At 44.8% G+C, this 19,296-nt stretch overlaps 1 long non-coding RNA gene across 1 annotated transcript in view; it reads left to right on the top strand.

Moving 5' to 3' along the window:
• Positions 1-263, top strand: part of LOC120027900 — a 5,455-nt gene extending 5,192 nt beyond the window's left edge. The window contains exon 3 of the long non-coding RNA XR_005473352.1: positions 154-263. This is a non-coding gene — a long non-coding RNA (uncharacterized LOC120027900). The remainder of the gene's footprint in view (positions 1-153) is intronic.
• The last annotated feature ends 19,033 nt before the right edge of the window (positions 264-19,296 follow it).

Here is a 19,296-nt window from a genome sequence, read left to right as displayed (position 1 = left end):
TTTCTCTCTGTCTCTCTTTCTCTACTACTCTCTTTCTCTCTCTCGCCCTGTGACTCTCTTCTTCCATCTCTCTCTCGCTTCATCTCCATCACTCTCTCTCTCCCTCTCCTCACCTTGCTTAAACATTTTCCCACTTGTTTCCATTGTTTTCAGTGGCACCAACCACCATCATCACAAAATCAACAACTGCAGCACTTCCAGCCACAACCACCTTCATCTCACAATCATCATCATCACCATCACCATCACCATCACCATCACCATCACCATCACCATCATCATCATCATCATCATCACCATCATCATCACCATCATCACCATCATCATCACCATCACCATCATCATCACCATCATCACCATCATCACCATCATCATCACCATTACTCAACGGATTTGGTAAATCGACATTTACAAATTTGAATGTACAAGTCTCATTTTTGTTAGTGTTAGACATGTCTGTATGTAGTGTTATGATATGAGGGTAGGTTACTGTTATGATATGAGGGTAGGTTAGTGTTATGATATGAGGGTAGGTTAGTGTTATGATATGAGGGAAGGTTAGTGTTATGATATGAGGGTAGGTTAGTGGTAGACGTGACTGTATGTAGTGTTATGATATGAGGGTAGGTTAGTGTTATGATTTGAGGGTAGGTTAGTGGTAGACATGTCTGTATGTAGTGTTATGATATGAGGGTAGGTTAGTGGTAGACATGTCTGTATGTAGTGTTATGATATGAGGGTAGGTTAGTGGTAGACGTGACTGTATGTAGTGTTATGATATGAGGGTAGGTTAGTGTTATGATTTGAGGGTAGGTTAGTGTTAGACATGTCTGTATGTAGTGTTATGATATGAGGGTAGGTTAGTGTTATGATATGAGGGTAGTTTAGTGGTAGACATGTCTGTATGTAGTGTTATGATATGAGGGTAGGTTAGTGTTAGACATGTTTGTATGTAGTGTTATGATATGAGGGTAGGTTAGTGTTATGATATGAGGGTAGGTTAGTGTTATGATATGAGGGTAGGTTAGTGGTAGACATGTCTGTATGTAGTGTTATGATATGAGGGGTAGGTTAGTGTTATGATATGAGGGTAGGTTAGTGTTATGATATGAGGGTAGGTTAGTGATAGACATGTCTGTATGCAGTGTCACCTTGTAAAGTTACAGAACACCTTGTAAAGTTACGAACACCTTGTCAGGTTACAGACAACCTTGCAAAGTTACAGAACACCTTGTCAGGTTACAGACCACCTTGTAAAGGTACAGAACACCATGTCAGGTTACAGAACACCTTGTAAAGTTACAGAACACCTAGTCAGGTTACAGAACACCTAGTAAAGTTACAGAACACCTAGTCAGGTTACAGAACACCTTGTACAGTTACAGAACACCTTGTGTAGTTACAGAACACCTTGTCAGGTTACAGAACACATTGTGAAGTTACAGAACACCTTGTCAGGTTACAGAACACATTGTGAAGTTACAGAACACCTTGTCAGGTTACAGAACACCTCGTCAGGTTACAGAACACCTTGTCAGGTTACAGAACACATTGTGAAGTTACAGAACACCTTGTCAGGTTACAGAACACCTCGTCAGGTTACAGAACACCTAGTCAGGTTACAGAACACCTTGTCTGGTTAAAGACCACCTTGTAAAATTACAGAACACCTTGTCAGGTTACAGAACACCTTGTAAAATTACAGAACACCTTGTCAGGTTAAAGACCACCTTGTAAAGTTACTGTTGAGGGAATTAAATAATTCCTCTAATGTACTCATTAATTTAAATCAATCTGTCTATTTATAAGAATGTGTAAGATACTTATTAACATAAAATAGACAGGATACAGTCGTATTAAAATGAGATAATAGTATTTATTCTCGGAGCACGCTACCATTTGACCATAAACAACAGGTTTATATACAAGATATGACGTCATAGGTTACAGAATAAATCTCCTCGTCCTGACTAATAGAAAACAGGTTCAAAAGTTCATTCCAACTTCCCAGCGCACACACATGACACACAATATAATCTATTCTCCTGAAGGCTCACTATAATTTATTACCACTTTAGCAGACAACTCAAGATAATGGAAGACCTAAAAAGTTACTCACTACTTAATCTAAACATCTCAGGGCTAAGTTGGGTCAGTTCAACCATAGTTTAACGACCCTTTCTGCTTATTTTATAACCCACAGCACAGATCTCTTTTCACTAGGCGTGCAGAGTTCAATTAGTTATAGTTTTATCTAAATCTAGAAATTGTTTTAATTATTATTAACAAAATTCCTAACAGTTACAGAACACCTAGTCAGGTTACAGAACACCTAGTCAGGTTACAGAACACCTAGTCAGGTTACAGAACACCTCGTCAGGTTACAGAACACCTAGTCAGGTTACAGAACACCTAGTCAGGTTACAGAACACCTAGTCAGGTTACAGAACACCTAGTCAGGTTACAGAACACCTCGTCAGTTTACAGAACACCTAGTCAAGTTGCAGAACAGTATGCAAGGCCACGACCCCTAGACTTAGCAAGTATAGTGTAACAGTAGGTTTGTCTAATCTGTTACGTAACAGTTTGTGTGTGTGTGTGTGTGTGTGTGTGTGTGTGTGTGTGTGTGTGTGTGTGTGTGTGTGTGTGTGTGTGTGTGTGTGTGTGTGTGTGTGTGTGTGTGTGTGTGTGTGTGTGTGTGTTCCAGGTACCTCAGTGGTCGTCATGGTGTCTGTTAGTCTGGTAGTGTTACTGCTGGTGATCAGCCTGATCATAGTCTACAGATGGAAATACAACAAGGCCACAGGTGAGAAACACACACACACACACACACACACACACACACACACACACACACACACACACACACACACACACACACACACACACACACACACACACACACACACACACACACACACACACACACACACAGGTCTATAAAACTAGAGTATGTTCCCCTTTTTCAAATATCTCAGTTTTATTTCAGATAAATTAATTTGCATAATATCCACATCATCATTGCGCCCTGGTTGAGAAGAAGAGAATGAATAGTCCCTGAGGAGTGTCTGACACCTGCCTGGTTCTGGGGATGTGAAACGCTCTTCTCTCTCTTCCTCTCTCTCTCTCTCTCTCTCTGAGTGATGTGTGTGTGTTGTGTTCCACAGGATATGTCTCTTCAACACACAGAGTGAGTCCAGACACAGGAATCAATGAAGGGGTCAGTGTCTGTATTATAATTATTATTTTTGGATTGAAAGATGTCAATGAGTTGTGTTTTATTAGTCATACTATTGTCTCCTCTTCCTCTACTCCCCTCTGCCTCTCTCTCTCTCTCTCGCTCTCTGTCTATCTCTCTCTCCTTGTATCTCTCTCCTACATCTCCTCCTCCTCCTCCTCCTCCTCTCCCTCTCCCTACTCTGCCTCCTCCTCCTCCTCTCCCTCTCCCTACTCCTCTTCCTCCTCTTCTTCCTTTCCAGGGTTGTCATGGTGATGGTGACTATGAAGAGATAAAGGAGCGCCCCCTACAGTCAGACTCAGACGCTGCGACCTCCACCATCTATGCCACCGTCAACTTACCCACAAGCCACTCTGACTCTCTCCACTACTCCAGCGTCAACTTCCACAAGATCCCCAGATTCCCCAACGAAGCCACTGACACCATTACTAAAGAGGGCAGCTGCCCCAATGAAGCCACGGCTTCCATTGCTAAAGTGGGCACTTCATCATGTGACTATGCTACTGTGAACTTTGGTCAAAGCCCCGCCTACTCTACTGTCAATCATCCACACAGCTCCTCTGAGGCTCCTCCCATCTACTCCACAATCAGCAAACCCAGAGACACCTGAGTCAATGGCAACCAATCACAAGATACATACACACACTGGCGACCAATCACAAGAGACATATTTTATCTATATGCGCTGACCTCTCTCTCTCTCTCTCTCTCTCTCTCTCTCTCTCTCTCTCTCTCTCTCTCTAAATATTAGTGTTTCCTGTTCATAGCCTTGTTGTTATGGTAACACTCCCCCCTTCTTAGGGCTAGGGTCTAGTTTTCTGAATTTCCGCCTGACTGACGTGCCCAAATTAAACTGCCTGTTACTCATGCCCAGAAGCAAGGATATGCATATAATTGGTAGCATTGGATAGGAAACACTTTGAAGTTTGTAGAAATGTTAAAATAATTTATGATCCTATAACACAATTGATATGGTAGGAGGAAATCCAAACAAAAACCAACCAGTTATTTTTTTTTTAGGTCCCAGGCTCTTATAATGGAAAGCTATGGGTCCTATGCAATTCCAGCTCCCAGAATGCAATTCCAATAGCTTCCACTAGATGTCAACTGTCTTTGTTCAAGGTTTCAGGCTTGTTTCTTCAAAAACGAGGAAGAATTTGGAGTTTTGGTACAAAGAGTCACAGTTGAAAATCAGTCTGCGGGCGTGCGAGGAGAGGACGTGCACTTGCTAATTTTACTTTTCAATTGAACATACTTCTTTCCGTATGAAAAATTATAGTTTATTTACATTTTTTCTGGTTGTTTAGAGTCTTATTGTTACGGTAACAAAATAAAGTACATATTGAATCATGAAAGTTGTGAAATATTAGTTGTGTGCTCTAGTTATTTATGAGTTGGTGTTCTGTAAAACATAGCAATTTCTTAAAACTGTTGATGCTGTTTTCTTTTTCATGTATTGTAATATTGTTTTGCTGCCTTATTTCAACCTTTTAAACATAACCATTAACCATCAACCATTAATATTAGTGTTTCCCGTACAGGCTCTTGTTGTTATGGCAACACTCCCCCACTGCAATCAACCATTAATATTAGTGTTTCCTGTTCAGAGTCTTGTTGTTATGGTAACACTCCCCCACTGTCATCAACCGTTAGCTAGTGTTCCTGTTCAGAGCCTTATTGTTATGGTAACACTCCCCCACTCCCATCAACCATTAATATTAGTATTTCCTGTTCAGAGCCTTGTTGTTATGGTAACACTCCCCCACTCCCATCAACCATTAATATTAGTATTTCCTGTTCAGAGCCTTGTTGTAGTTGTAACACTCCCCTACTCCCATCAACCATTAATATTAGTGTTTCCTGTTCAGAGTCTTGTTGTTATGGTAACACTCCCCCACTCCCATCAACCATTAATATTAGTGTTTCCTGTTCAGAGCCTTGTTGTAGTTGTAACACTCCCGGAACATGTTACATAACTTTTGCACCTGAGAACAGGGACCAAACCTTCCCACTGTTCCTCTCCATTTGCCTGTTTCTCTGTTTCATTACTATCTGAATAAAGTGTCAGAAATAAATTGCAGGAAATTAGCTTTAAAGTAGTAACATTTTTCTGGAGAAGGAGCCCGTCTAGAGGTCAGGGGTTAATGACATTCATCCAGCAAATCTCAAGTGAGTTGCATTATTATGCAAATTTAGGGCACCATTTTCGTGGTGTAAAATAGGTATTGTGTCGCACAGATCCGCGCTCTATTGCACAACTAAAATTGTGCCATAGTCACTTCCTGTTTCTGCGGCAGTAAAATAAAAGTCAAAGTCATGACATTGCATGAATAGTCACTCAAAGCATCTTTGAGAAAAGCTAAGAAATGTTTAGCACCTTGAAAATATCTTGCGGCTTGAAAATCTCACCCATAATGTTGCCCCAGGATTCAAATCAAATCAAATCAAGTTTATTTTATATAGCCCTTCGTACATCAGCTAATATCTCGAAGTGCTGTACAGAAACCCAGCCTAAAACCCCAAACAGCAAGCAATGCAGGTGTAGAAGCACTGTTCAATTTTACTGGGAGAAGAGTTTCACTACGTTGTCAGGAGTCATGTAGTCATGTAATGTAGCACTATATTGGATCTCTCCAATATGGTATCCATCCAATCGGCAGGATAGATTCCGAGTAAAAATTTCAGATTAGTCCTGTGTACTGGGTAGTGCTTATTTGGAAACTTATTAAAAACTTATTTGGACTAGGGGGCAGTATTTTGAAGTTTGGATGACAAACGTGTCCAAAGTAAACTGCCTGTTACTCAGTCCCAGAAGCTAGGATATGCATATGAAATGTTTGTATGCTTTTGTAAGCGGGGCTCTGTCCTCAGATAATCGCATGGTATGCTTTCGCCGTAAAGCCTTTTTGAAGTCTGACAAAGCGGCTGGATTAACAAGAAGTTAATATTTTAACAGATGTATAACACTTGTATTTTCATGAATGTTTATTATTACTTTTTCTGTCATTTGAATTTGGCGCTCTGCAATTTCACCGGATGTTGTCGAGGTGGGTCGCTAGCGGCACGCCTTGCCAAAAGAGGTTTTAAATAGCTGCTGGTATGGTTCTCAATCAGAGACAGCTGTCTATCGTTGTCTCTGATTGGGAACCATACTTAGGTAGCCCTGTCTATTGTTGTCTCTGATTGGGAACCATACTTAGGTAGCCCTGTCTATTGTTGTCTCTGATTGGGAACCATACTTAGGTAGCCCTGTCTATTGTTGTCTCTGATTGGGAACCATACTTAGGTAGCCCTGTCTATTGTTGTCTCTGATTGGGAACCATACTTAGGGAGCCCTGTCTATCGTTGTCTCTGATTGGGAACCATACTTAGGTAGCCCTGTCTATCGTTGTCTCTGATTGGGAACCATACTTAGGTAGCCCTGTCTATCGTTGTCTCTGATTGGGAACCATACTTAGGTAGCCCTGTCTATTGTTGTCTCTGATTGGGAACCATACTTAGGTAGCCCTGTCTATTGTTGTCTCTGATTGGGAACCATACTTAGGTAGCCCTTTCTATCGTTGTCTCTGATTGGGAACCATACTTAGGTAGCCCTGTCTATTGTTGTCTCTGATTGGGAACCATACTTAGGTAGCCCTTTCTATCGTTGTCTCTGATTGGGAACCATACTTAGGTAGCCCTGTCTATTGTTGTCTCTGATTGGGAACCATACTTAGGGAGCCCTGTCTATCGTTGTCTCTGATTGAGAACCATACTTAGGGAGCCCTGTCTATCATTGTCTCTGATTGAGAACCATACTTAGGGAGCCCTGTCTATCGTTGTCTCTGATTGGGAACCATACTTAGGTAGCCCTTTCTATCGTTGTCTCTGATTGGGAACCATACTTAGGTAGCCCTTTCTATCGTTGTCTCTGATTGGGAACCATACTTAGGTAGCCCTTTCTATCGTTGTCTCTGATTGGGAACCATACTTAGGTAGCCCTTTCTATCGTTGTCTCTGATTGGGAACCATACTTAGGGAGCCCTGTCTATCGTTGTCTCTGATTGAGAACCATACTTAGGTAGCCCTTTCTATCGTTGTCTCTGATTGGGAACCATACTTAGGGAGCCCTGTCTATCGTTGTCTCTGATTGGGAACCATACTTAGGTAGCCCTGTCTATCGTTGTGTCTGATTGGGAACCATACTTAGGGAGCCCTGTCTATCGTTGTCTCTGATTGAGAACCATACTTAGGTAGCCCTGTCTATCGTTGTCTCTGATTGAGAACCATACTTAGGTAGCCCTGTCTATCGTTGTCTCTGATTGGGAACCATACTTAGGGAGCCCTTTCTATCGTTGTCTCTGATTGGGAACCATACTTAGGTAGCCCTGTCTATCGTTGTCTCTGATTGAGAACCATACTTAGGGAGCCCTGTCTATCGTTGTCTCTGATTGGGAACCATACTTAGGGAGCCCTGTCTATCGTTGTCTCTGATTGGGAACCATACTTAGGGAGCCCTGTCTATCGTTGTCTCTGATTGAGAACCATACTTAGGCAGCCCTGTCTATCGTTGTCTCTGATTGGGAACCATACTTAGGCAGCCCTGTCTATCGTTGTCTCTGATTGGCTACTTAGGGAGCCCTTTCTCCACCTGCCATTGTGGGAAGTTGTCTTTGTTTAGGGCACATAGCCTTTGAGCTTCACAGTTTGTTTTTTGTAGTTTTAATTGTTTTGTTGGGCGTCATTTTTATTTAATAAAGAAAATGCACGCTAACGACGCTGCACCTTGGTCCTCTCCTTTCAACAGCCGTGATAGAGTGTCAACCCCTCATTCTGGCCAAGGAATCTGTATGACAGAAGTTAACCGGCCATTACAGTTGTCCACACACTCCCCTCTCGCTGTTGCGGGTGAACTGGAGCTTCCCACAGGTGTGTTTTGCACGACTAGGGCAATGGACACTTTTCACAGATGCAGGCAATATGAAAGCTTTATGAGTTTCCGTTAACTTTGGTGAGAGAGTTCTGGGCCAGTGACCATCCGACCGGACTCTCACCTTGCACTGTTACTGCCTGAAGCTGGAGGTCCCCCTAGCCTGAAGAGAGTTCTGGGCCAGTGACCATCCGACCGGACTCTCACATTGTCCTGTTACTGCCTGAAACTGAAGAGAGTTCTGGGCCAGTGACCATCCGACCGGACTCTCACATTGTCCTGTTACTGCCTGAAGCTGAAGAGAGTTCTGGGCCAGTGACCATCCGACCGGACTCTCACATTGTCCTGTTACTGCCTGAAGCTGAAGAGAGTTCTGGGCTAGTGACCATCCGACCGGACTCTCATATTGCATGTTGGACACTGTTACTGCAGCATCTCGGCTGGCAATTTGCTGGATCTCAGGGTGGTTCACCTGGCTCTTCACCAGTTCCAGCCCTACCTGGATCTCAGGGTGGTTCACCTGGCTCTTCACCAGTTCCAGCCCTACCTGGATCTCAGGGTGGTTCACCTGGCTCTTCACCAGTTCCATCCCTACCTGGATCTCAGGGTGGTTCACCTGGCTCTTCACCAGTTCCAGCCCTACCTGGATCTCAGGGTGGTTCACCTGGCTCTTCACCAGTTCCAGCCCTACCTGGATCTCAGGGTGGTTCAACTGGCTCTTCACCAGTTCCAGCCCTACCTGGATCTCAGGGTGGTTCATCTGGCTCTTCACCAGTTCCAGCCCTACCTGGATCTCAGGGTGGTTCACCTGGCTCTTCACCAGTTCCAGCCCTACCTGGATCTCAGGGTGGTTCACCTGGCTCTTCACCAGTTCCAGCCCTACCTGGTAGGACAGCATTTCCTGCCCCTGAGGCCCGACCTCCTCTTCAGGCTAGGGGGACACTGTGGCATCCGGACCCGCACCGCCTCCAGCTTCAGGCTTGGCCTCTGAAGGCGTTAGTGGACCAGTCTAGGCCTTCAGGACAATGTGGTGAACACGTTGTGGAGCGCCATGGTTTCTTCCACCATCACTGCTTGATGCAGGCCAAGCGGCCTCCACATTGAGAGTGTATTTAGACGCTATCTAGGCATGTCATGAGGAAGGCCAACAGGGACCCATTTGTGGCTGCCCATTGCTCTCCAAATTATGAAGGGAGCTCGATGTCTGTGTCCAGCAATGGCACGATGCCAAACTGGATGGTTAACGTGGTGCTGTCAGCGATTGCTAAGCCACCCTCGAGCCCCTAGAGTCGATGACTTTGGAGCACCTATCCATGAAGGTGGCATTCCTGTTGGCTAATACCTCCACTAAGAGGGTGAGTGAACTGCATGCCTTTTCAGTGAGCACTGAATGTTTTTCAGAATGGGTCCAGACAAGAGGAGCGTCACACTCCGTCTTAACCCCTCATTCTTGCTGAAGGTCCTGTTTGACAGATGTGAACCAGCCTTTACATTTGTCTGCACATGCTCCTCCCACGGCTACGGGTGAGCTGGGTGTTTGTTTCCCGAAGTGTGCCTTGGTCACTTACATTACACAGACACAGGCAATAAGACAGACTGTTTGGTTATTCGTTTGCTATGATGAGAGAGTTCTGGGCCAGAGCCTATCGATACAAAGACTCTCACACTGGATTGTGGACACTATTACTACAGCATATCGGCAGGCCAGCCGGCCTCTACCTTCCTAGTGGTGCCTTCTACTAGAGTAGCTACATCGTGGGCCTCTGAACTCTGACCTCTGCTGTAGTTGTGCATTCTACTAGAGGAGTAGCTACATCGTGGGCCTCTGACCTCTGACCTCTGCTGTAGTGGTGCATTCTACTAGAGGAGTAGCTACATCGTGGGCCTCTGACCTCTGACCTCTGTTGTAGTGGTGTATTCTACTAGAGGAGTAGCTACATCGTGGGCCTCTGACCTCTGCTGTAGTGGTGTATTCTACTAGAGGAGTAGCTACATCGTGGGCCTCTGACCTCTGACCTCTACTGTAGTGGTGTATTCTACTAGAGGAGTAGCTACATCGTGGTCACTGCTCCGAGAAGTTCCCCTCAATGACATTTGCGCCTCGGCCAGTTGGGCATCCCCTGAGTGGGGAACATATCAACTATGACTGCCTTGAGCTCAGTCCTATGGGACTTTACTCTATGTCTGGCACTTACCTAGTTCACTGATTCATCTGGTATTGTGATACCATATTGGAGTGATCCAATATACTGCCACATGACACATGTTACCTATGTAACCACGTTTAAGTGAGCTGTTGGATTACTCCAATCCTTTTTGTTGGTGATCTACAGCGCCTTGAAAAGGACACAAGGTGGAAGTAGTGCGCGGCAGCTATTTAAGGTGGTCAGTCGCAGCACTACCCGGTACACGGTACTAATCTGAAATTCTTACTCAGAATGTATCCTGCCACCTGGAAGGATACCATATGGGTGTGATCCAATAGCTCACATAATCGTGGTTACATATGTAACCTGCGATGTTCACTGAATTGCTAGAGCTAGTTGGTCAAAGATACCTAGCATCAATGCTAGCTTTGTTAACGCCGGCTGCGTGATGAGGCAGTTTCCTGTTTAGGTTAGAGGTCACGTCGAAGAACATTTCAAATATAACAGATTTTAAGCGATCTACATTCTTCCATACTAAACAGATTGCTCTCTCAGGTGTTCTTGGTAGATCCCCTGTGAAAGAACAGGAGAATGCAGAACACAAGTGCACATTTTGGAACACAGCCAATGTTGTTAACACGTTGTAACTTCTGATGATGTCATCAGGTAGAACTTTTTAACATTATATTTGTTTCTACAACTTGTAGAAATGTGCCGTTTTCACATATAGACACTGTGCTGTCAATAATGAAAATGAGGAAAAGAGATTTTCCTTTTAATTAATGAATTACTTATTTCATTGGAGTTTCCTCTTTCTAAGTCTGCTGTTGTTGTGTCGTGATGATGCAGACTTCTACCAGTGTTTCTATGGTAATACTGACACCTACTGGTTCATCATTGTCTTGACTGATCCCAAAGAGAAAGAACTAAGCTATTGCAATAGTTCACTACATGGCCAGTACATTATTCATACATTAATACATTTATACATATATTTATCATTTATATTTTATTAACACTATTAAATTACTGCACATACAAAGCATTTAAGAGTAATAGTACACTACATGCACAGTACATTAATACATTGATAAGACATTTATCATCTTTAATAACACTATTAAATTACTGCACAAACAAAGCATTTTAGACCAATAGGATGAAATAATATTATAGCTGCAGATACACTTTCTGGCCTCACGCCTTAGTTAAAGGTTCAACAATGAATTTGTGTTGGTTCAAATAGAAATATTTCACTAGTCATTCTAGCCATACGAGAAATATAAGAATATCCTTAAAAGATCATTATTTATAACTGGATGTATGTAAGATATTAAATATGAAATGGCTTGGTTTAGGACATAAATGATGTATAGGTGAGATAGGTTTATGAACTTCACATAAATCATTTAGATAACTGAATTCATTGTTTTTTTAGGATACAGGAATCATGACAGGGATTCATGAAGTTCATACTTCATTTTGGGACCCTGAAAGTCGAAAACAAATACACTGTTAGTTATTTAGTTACTTAGTTACTTAGTTACCTGAGTGTCCATCACTGACATCAACATAATTTGTTTGATTGACATCTATTAAATTATTGGTTTTGATTGATAACTTATGAAGTCGTACTCACAGGTGATTGGTCCGATGGTGAGGGGTTCGAGGGGGACAGAGGGGGTGACAGAGCGGTATTTCCTTTTGGCGCACACCTGAGGAGAGAGACGAGAAGTAGTCAGAGGAACCAGATACTGAAACAGAGAGACGAGAAGGAGTCAGAGAGACCAGACACTGAGACAGAGAGACGAAGAGCCAGAGAGACCAGACACTGAAACAGATAGACGAGAAGGAGACAGAGAGACACTGAGACAGAGAGACCAGACACTGAGACAGGGGGACACTGAGACAGAGAGACCAGACACTGAAACAGGGGCACACTGAGACAGATAGATGAGAAGGAGTCAGAGAGACCAGACACTGAGACAGAGAGACCAGGGCCTGTATCCACGAAGCCTCTCAGAGTAGTAGTGCTGATCTAGGATCAATTTCACCGTTTAGGTCACCCATCCCAAGTGAATAAGAATATATTGACAGATTGGGACCTGATCCTAGATCAGCACTCCTACTCTGAGATGCTTTGTGGATACGAGTCCAGAAAGCCTCAGGAGAGTCGGAGAGACTACACACAAAATGAGTGAGACCAGAGAGAGACCACAGACTGAGTGACACCAGAGAGAGACCACAGACTGAGTGAGACCAGAGCGAGACAACAAACTGAGTGAGACCAGAGAGAGACCACAAACTGAGTGAGACCAGAGAGAGTCCACAGACTGAGAGAGACCAGAGAGAGACCACAGACTGAGTGACACCAGAGAGAGACCACAGACTGAGTGAGACCAGAGCGAGACAACAAACTGAGTGAGACCAGAGAGAGACCACATACTGAGTGAGACCAGAGAGAGAGACCACAGACTGAGTGAGACCAGAGAGAGACCATAGACTGAGTGAGACCAGAGAGAGACCACAGACTGAGTGAGACCAGAGAGAGACCACAGACTGAGTGAGACCAGAGAGAGACCACAGACTGAGTGAGACCAGAGAGAGACCATAGACTGAGTGAGACCAGAGAGAGACCATAGACTGAGTGAGACCAGAGAGAGACCATAGACTGAGCAGTTGAGTCAGCGGGAAAGATGCAGGACTCACTGGAGTGCAGGAGGAGCTCCTCTGGTCACAAAGGCTGAATCTGCAGTGTAGGAAGACATCCCGGTAGTCCCCCTGGTACAGGAACAGCAGAGCAGAGAAGCGAGCCCTGAGAGACGAGCCGCTCTCCTCCACCCTCACCTGACGGAATTCAGTCGGACATCTAAGAAACAGGGAGGGTCAGGGTTTAGGTTAGATAACGCAACAAAAAATACGCAAAAATTAGGGTTCGGTTTCTCAGACACAGATTAAGCCTGGTCCTGGAGTAAAAAGCATCTCAATGGAGAAGCTCCATGTAAAGGTTGTTAGTCCAGGACCAGACATAATCTGTGTCTGGGAAAACCTCCATGTGTTCCTTGAGTATAAACCAAGACACACATACTTGTTCTGAATGATGTAGTATCGCATGATGTCTTTAGGGTCGGGGGATTGCGTGGCATAGCAGTCCTCCAGAACGACCACGAAACGCTCCGTCTCGGACTCCTCTACGGACACACCCACGTGCAGCACGGAACCCACCGGCAAGGTGACTCGGCCCGCTGGGTAAGCCTTTGTGAAGTTGTGGCTGTGGTACAGAGTCATGTTGGAGCCCACTTTGGAGCCCTTACCGACTTGGACATCCTTCAGCCTGTCAAATGGGAAAATAGGAGATTTGGTTTTGTTAGATTACAAATAAACAGAGTACAAAACTCACGGACGCTTAGTAAAGCTCAAACCAAGTTTATTCACTGGGTCTTACAGCAGCATAAGACATGTTTCCACCAGTGATAGTAAATATAGACCCCAATGTGGGTGGAGCATCCTCCTTCCCTCTAAACATGACATGTTTATTGCTAGCCAGGAAGTTAAGTGATGCGGGCAATAAACTGTTCCTTCTCCCTTAATGTGACCTCAACCCCATTCCTCACTAACCCACATCTCTCCACCCTTATCAGTGACTGCAACCTTAATTGCCTCCATCATATACATTCCTCCTTCAGATACCCATTAACTTCTGGTGTAAAAACCAGACTATGGTGCTCCATTTTTCAAGTTTAGGAGTCAGAACCCATCAGTTAATAAGAGATGTAGTCAGAGATGGACAAACAAAGTGCCTTGGTTGCGAGAAAGGCACTTTACAGGCTAAATGAAATGAATTGTTATTATCATTATTTATAATAATTATAATAATAAATACACATTCTTTTTGAAGCACTCTTCAAGACACCCAAAGTCACTTTAGATAGGCAAGATAAGAAATGATGATTATTATTATTATTTTTGTTATTATTATTATTATTATTATTATTATTATAGTTTTAACAATATTACACACAGCTGAGTAGCCAGCTGAGTATTTGGTGAACAACCAGTGGAACAACCACTACTATAGACCTTCATTCACATGGCTGTAGCTTGTTATGTAAAGCAGGCAGACAGGCATCAAGGCATTCAGTTACTGTTTGATTGAATGTTAAAATGGGCAAAACAAGTGACTACTATGAGGGTGGTATGATCGTCGGTGCCAGACGCTCCGGATCCAGTACCTCAGAAACGTCTGCCCTCCTGGGCTTTTCACACACCACAGTGTCTAGGGTTTACTGAGAATGATGTGACAAACAGAAAACAACCAGTCAGCTGCAGTCCTGTGGGAGAAAACAGCTCGTTGATGAGAGGTTGAAGGAGAATGACAAGAATGGTGCACGCTAACAGACAGGCCACAAACAGACACATAACGGCCCAGTACAACAGTGGTGTGCAGAACGGCGTCTCGGCAAGCTAACAGACAGGCCACAAACAGACACATAACGGTCCAGTACAACAGTGGTGTGCAGAACGGCGTCTCGGCAAGCTAACAGACGGGCCACAAACAGACACATAACGGTCCAGTACAACAGTGGTGTGCAGAACGGCGTCTCGGCAAGCTAACAGACGGGCCACAAACAGACACATAACGGTCCAGTACAACAGTGGTGTGCAGAACGGAGTCTCGGCAAGTTAACAGACAGGCCACAAACAGACACATAACGGTCCAGTACAACAGTGGTGTGCAGAACGGCGTCTCGGCAAGCTAACAGACAGGGCCACAAACAGACACATAACGGTCCAGTACAACAGTGGTGTGCAGAACGGAGTCTCGGCAAGCTGACAGACGGGCCACAAACAGACACATAACGGTCCAGTACAACAGTGGTGTGCAGAACGGCGTCTCGGCAAGCTAACAGACGGGCCACAAACAGACACATAACGGAGTCTCGGCAAGCTAACAGACGGGCCACAAACAGACACATAACGGAGTCTCGGCAAGCTAACAGACGGGCCACAAACAGACACATAACGGCCCAGTACAACAGTGGTGTGCAGAACGGCGTCTCGGCAAGCTAACAGACGGGCCACAAACAGACACATAACGGCGTCTCGGCAAGCTAACAGACAGGCCACAAACAGACACATAACGGTCCAGTACAACAGTGGTGTGGAGAACGGAGTCTCGGCAAGCTAACAGACGGGCCACAAACAGACACATAACGGTCCAGTACAACAGTGGTGTGCAGAACGGAGTCTCGGAACACACGGATGGGCTCTAACACGACCACACCAGGTTCCACTCCTCCTCCTCCTCCTCCTCCTTCGCTGATAGAAGAGGAGGAAGATGATGAAGATCCAGTGGGATCACCAGCTCTGAACAATTTGAGGAGTGAAAAAACATTCTGGAACATGACAGCTGAAAACGAAGGCTTATGCGCGTGTCGATAGGACCCGTGGGGTGGGAGAAGCTCAGTTTGGTACAGACAGACAGGGTACAGGACCCATGAGGTGGGAGAAGCTCAGTTTGGTACAGACAGACAGGGTACAGGACCCATGGGGTGGGAGAAGCTCAGTTTGGTACAGACAGACAGGGTACAGGACCCCTGGGGTGGGAGAAGCTCAGTTTGTACAGACAAACATGGTTCAGGACCCATGGGGTGGGAGAAGCTCAGTTTGGTACAGACAGACAGGGTACAGGACCCATGGGTGGGAGAAGCTCAGTTTGGTACAGACAAACAGGGTTCAGGACCATGGGGTGGGAGAAGCTCAGTTTGGTACAGACAAACAGGGTACAGGACCCATGGGGTGGGAGAAGCTCAGTTTGGTACAGACAAACAGGGTACAGGACCCATGGGGTGGGAGAAGCTCAGTTTGGTACAGACAGACAGGGTACAGGACCCATGGGGTGGGAGAAGCTCAGTTTGGTACAGACAAACATGGTTCAGGACCCATGGGGTGGGAGAAGCTCAGTTTGGTACAGACAGACAGGGTACAGGACCCATGGGGTGGGAGAAGCTCAGTTTGGTACAGACAAACAGGGTACAGGACCCATGGGGTGGGAGAAGCTCAGTTTGGTACAGACAAACAGGGTACAGGACCCATGGGGTGGGAGAAGATCAGTTTGGTACAGACAAACAGGGTACAGGACCCATGGGGTGGGAGAAGCTCAGTTTGGTACAGACAAACAGGGTTCAGGACCCATGGGGTGGGAGAAGCTCAGTTTGGTACAGACAGACAGGGTACAGGACCCATGGGGTGGGAGAAGCTCAGTTTGGTACAGACAGACAGGGTACAGGACCCATGGGGTGGGAGAAGCTCAGTTTGGTACAGACAGACAGGGTACAGGACCCATGGGGTGGGGAGAAGCTCAGTTTGGTACAGACAGACAGGGTACAGGACCCATGGGTGGGAGAAGCTCAGTTTGGTACAGACAAACAGGGTACAGGACCCATGGGGGGGAGAAGCTAGTTTGGTACAGACAGACAGGGTACAGGACCCATGGGGTGGGAGAAGCCAGTTTGGTACAGACAAACAGGGTACAGGACCCATGGGGTGGGGAGAAGCTCAGTTTGGTACAGACAGACAGGGTACAGGACCCATGGGGTGGGAGAAGCTCAGTTTGGTACAGACAAACAGGGTACAGGACCCATGGGGTGGGAGAAGCTCAGTTTGGTACAGACAGACAGGGTTCGCACACAAGATGCTTAACATACTTTGGGAAACCTTGAAAATCAGACATTTTCTCAAGTTGGTATTTGAAAAGTACTTGAATTAAAATGAGAGGAGAACAGATAATGATCACGTCTGTTTGAGAGGAGAACAGATAAGGATCACGTCTGTTTGAGAGGAGAACAGAATAATGATCACGTCTGGTTGAGAGGAGAACAGATAATGATCACGTCTGGTTGAGAGGAGAACAGATAATGATCACGTCTGGTTGAGAGGAGAACAGATAATGATCACGTCTGTTTGAGAGGAGAACAGATAATGATTACGTCTGTTTGAGAGGAGAACAGATAATGATTACGTCTGGTTGAGAGGAGAACAGATAAGGATCACGTCTGTTTGAGAAGAGAACAGATAAGGATCACGTCTGTTTGAGAGGAGAACAGATAAGGATCACGTCTGGTTGAGAGGAGAACAGATAAGGATCACGTCTGTTTGAGAGGAGAACAGATAAGGATCACGTCTGTTTGAGAGGAGAACAGATAAGGATCACGTCTGTTTGAGAGGAGAACAGATAAGGATCACGTCTGTTTGAGAGGAGAACAGATAAGGATCACGTCTGGTTGAGAGGAGAACAGATAATGATCACGTCTGTTTGGGAGGAGAACAGATAATGATCACGTCTGTTTGAGAGGAGAACAGATAAGGATCACGTCTGTTTGGGAGGAGAACAGATAATGATCACGTCTGGTTGAGAGGAGAACAGATAATGATCACGTCTGGTTGAGAGGAGAACAGATAATGATCACGTCTGTCTGAGAGGAGAACAGATAATGATCACGTCTGTTTGAGAGGAGAACAGATAATGATCACGTCTGTTTGAGAGGAGAACAGATAATGATCACGTCTGAGAGGAGAACAGATAATGATCACGTCTGTTTGAGAGGAGAACAGATAAGGATCACGTCTGAGAGGAGAACAGATAAGGATCACGTCTGGTTGAGAGGAGAACAGATAATGATCACGTCTGGTTGAGAGGAGAACAGATAATGATCACGTCTGTCTGAGAGGAGAACAGATAATGATCACGTCTGTTTGAGAAGAGAACAGATAAGGATCACGTCTGTCTGAGAGGAGAACAGATAATGATCACGTCTGTTTGAGAGGAGAACAGATAAGGATCACGTCTGTTTGAGAGGAGAACAGATAATGATCACGTCTGAGAGGAGAACAGATAATGATCACGTCTGTTTGAGAGGAGAACAGATAATGATCACGTCTGAGAGGAGAACAGATAATGATCACGTCTGTTTGAGAGGAGAACAGATAAGGATCACGTCTGAGAGGAGAACAGATAATGATCACGTCTGTTTGAGAGGAGAACAGATAAGGATCACGTCTGTTTGAGAGGAGAACAGATAAGGATCACGTCTGTTTGAGAGGAGAACAGATAATGATCACGTCTGTTTGAGAGGAGAACAGATAAGGATCACGTCTGTTTGAGAGGAGAACAGATAATGATCACGTCTGAGAGGAGAACAGATAAGGATCACGTCTGTTTGAGAGGAGAACAGATAATGATCACGTCTGTTTGAGAGGAGAACAGATAATGATCACGTCTGTTTGAGAGGAGAACAGATAATGATCACGTCTGTTGAGAGGAGAACAGATAATGATCACGTCTGTTTGAGAGGAGAACAGATAATGATCACGTCTGGTTGAGAGGAGAACAGATAATGATCCGTGTTTGAGAAGAGAACAGATAAGGATCACGTCTGTTGAGAGGGAACAGATAATGATCACGTCTGTTTGAGAGGAGAACAGATAATGATCACGTCTGTTGAGAGGAGAACAGATAATGATCACGTCTGTTGAGAGGAGAACAGATAATGATCACGTCGTTTGAGAGGAGAACAGATAATGATCCGTTTGAGAGGAGAAAAGATAATGATCACGTTTGAGAGGAGAACAGATAATGATCACGTCTGGTTGAGAGGAGAACAGATAATGATCACGTCTGTTTGAGAGGAGAACAGATAAGGATCACGTCTGTTTGGGAGGAGAACAGATAATGATCACGTTTGAGAGGAGAACAGATAATGATCACGTTTGAGAGGAGAACAGATAAGGATCACGTCTGGTTGAGAGGAGAACAGATAATGATCACGTCTGGTTGGGAGGAGAACAGATAAGGATCACGTCTGTTTGAGAGGAGAACAGATAAGGATCACCTCTGTCTGAGAGGAGAACAGATAAGGATCACGTCTGGTTGAGAGGAGAACAGATAATGATCACGTCTGGTTGGGAGGAGAACAGATAAGGATCACGTCTGTTTGAGAAGA

The sequence above is a fragment of the Salvelinus namaycush genome, chromosome 2 (genome assembly GCF_016432855.1).
Source record: "Salvelinus namaycush isolate Seneca chromosome 2, SaNama_1.0, whole genome shotgun sequence".
Taxonomy (NCBI): domain Eukaryota; kingdom Metazoa; phylum Chordata; class Actinopteri; order Salmoniformes; family Salmonidae; genus Salvelinus; species Salvelinus namaycush.
This window is presented reverse-complemented; position numbering and strand designations above follow the sequence as displayed.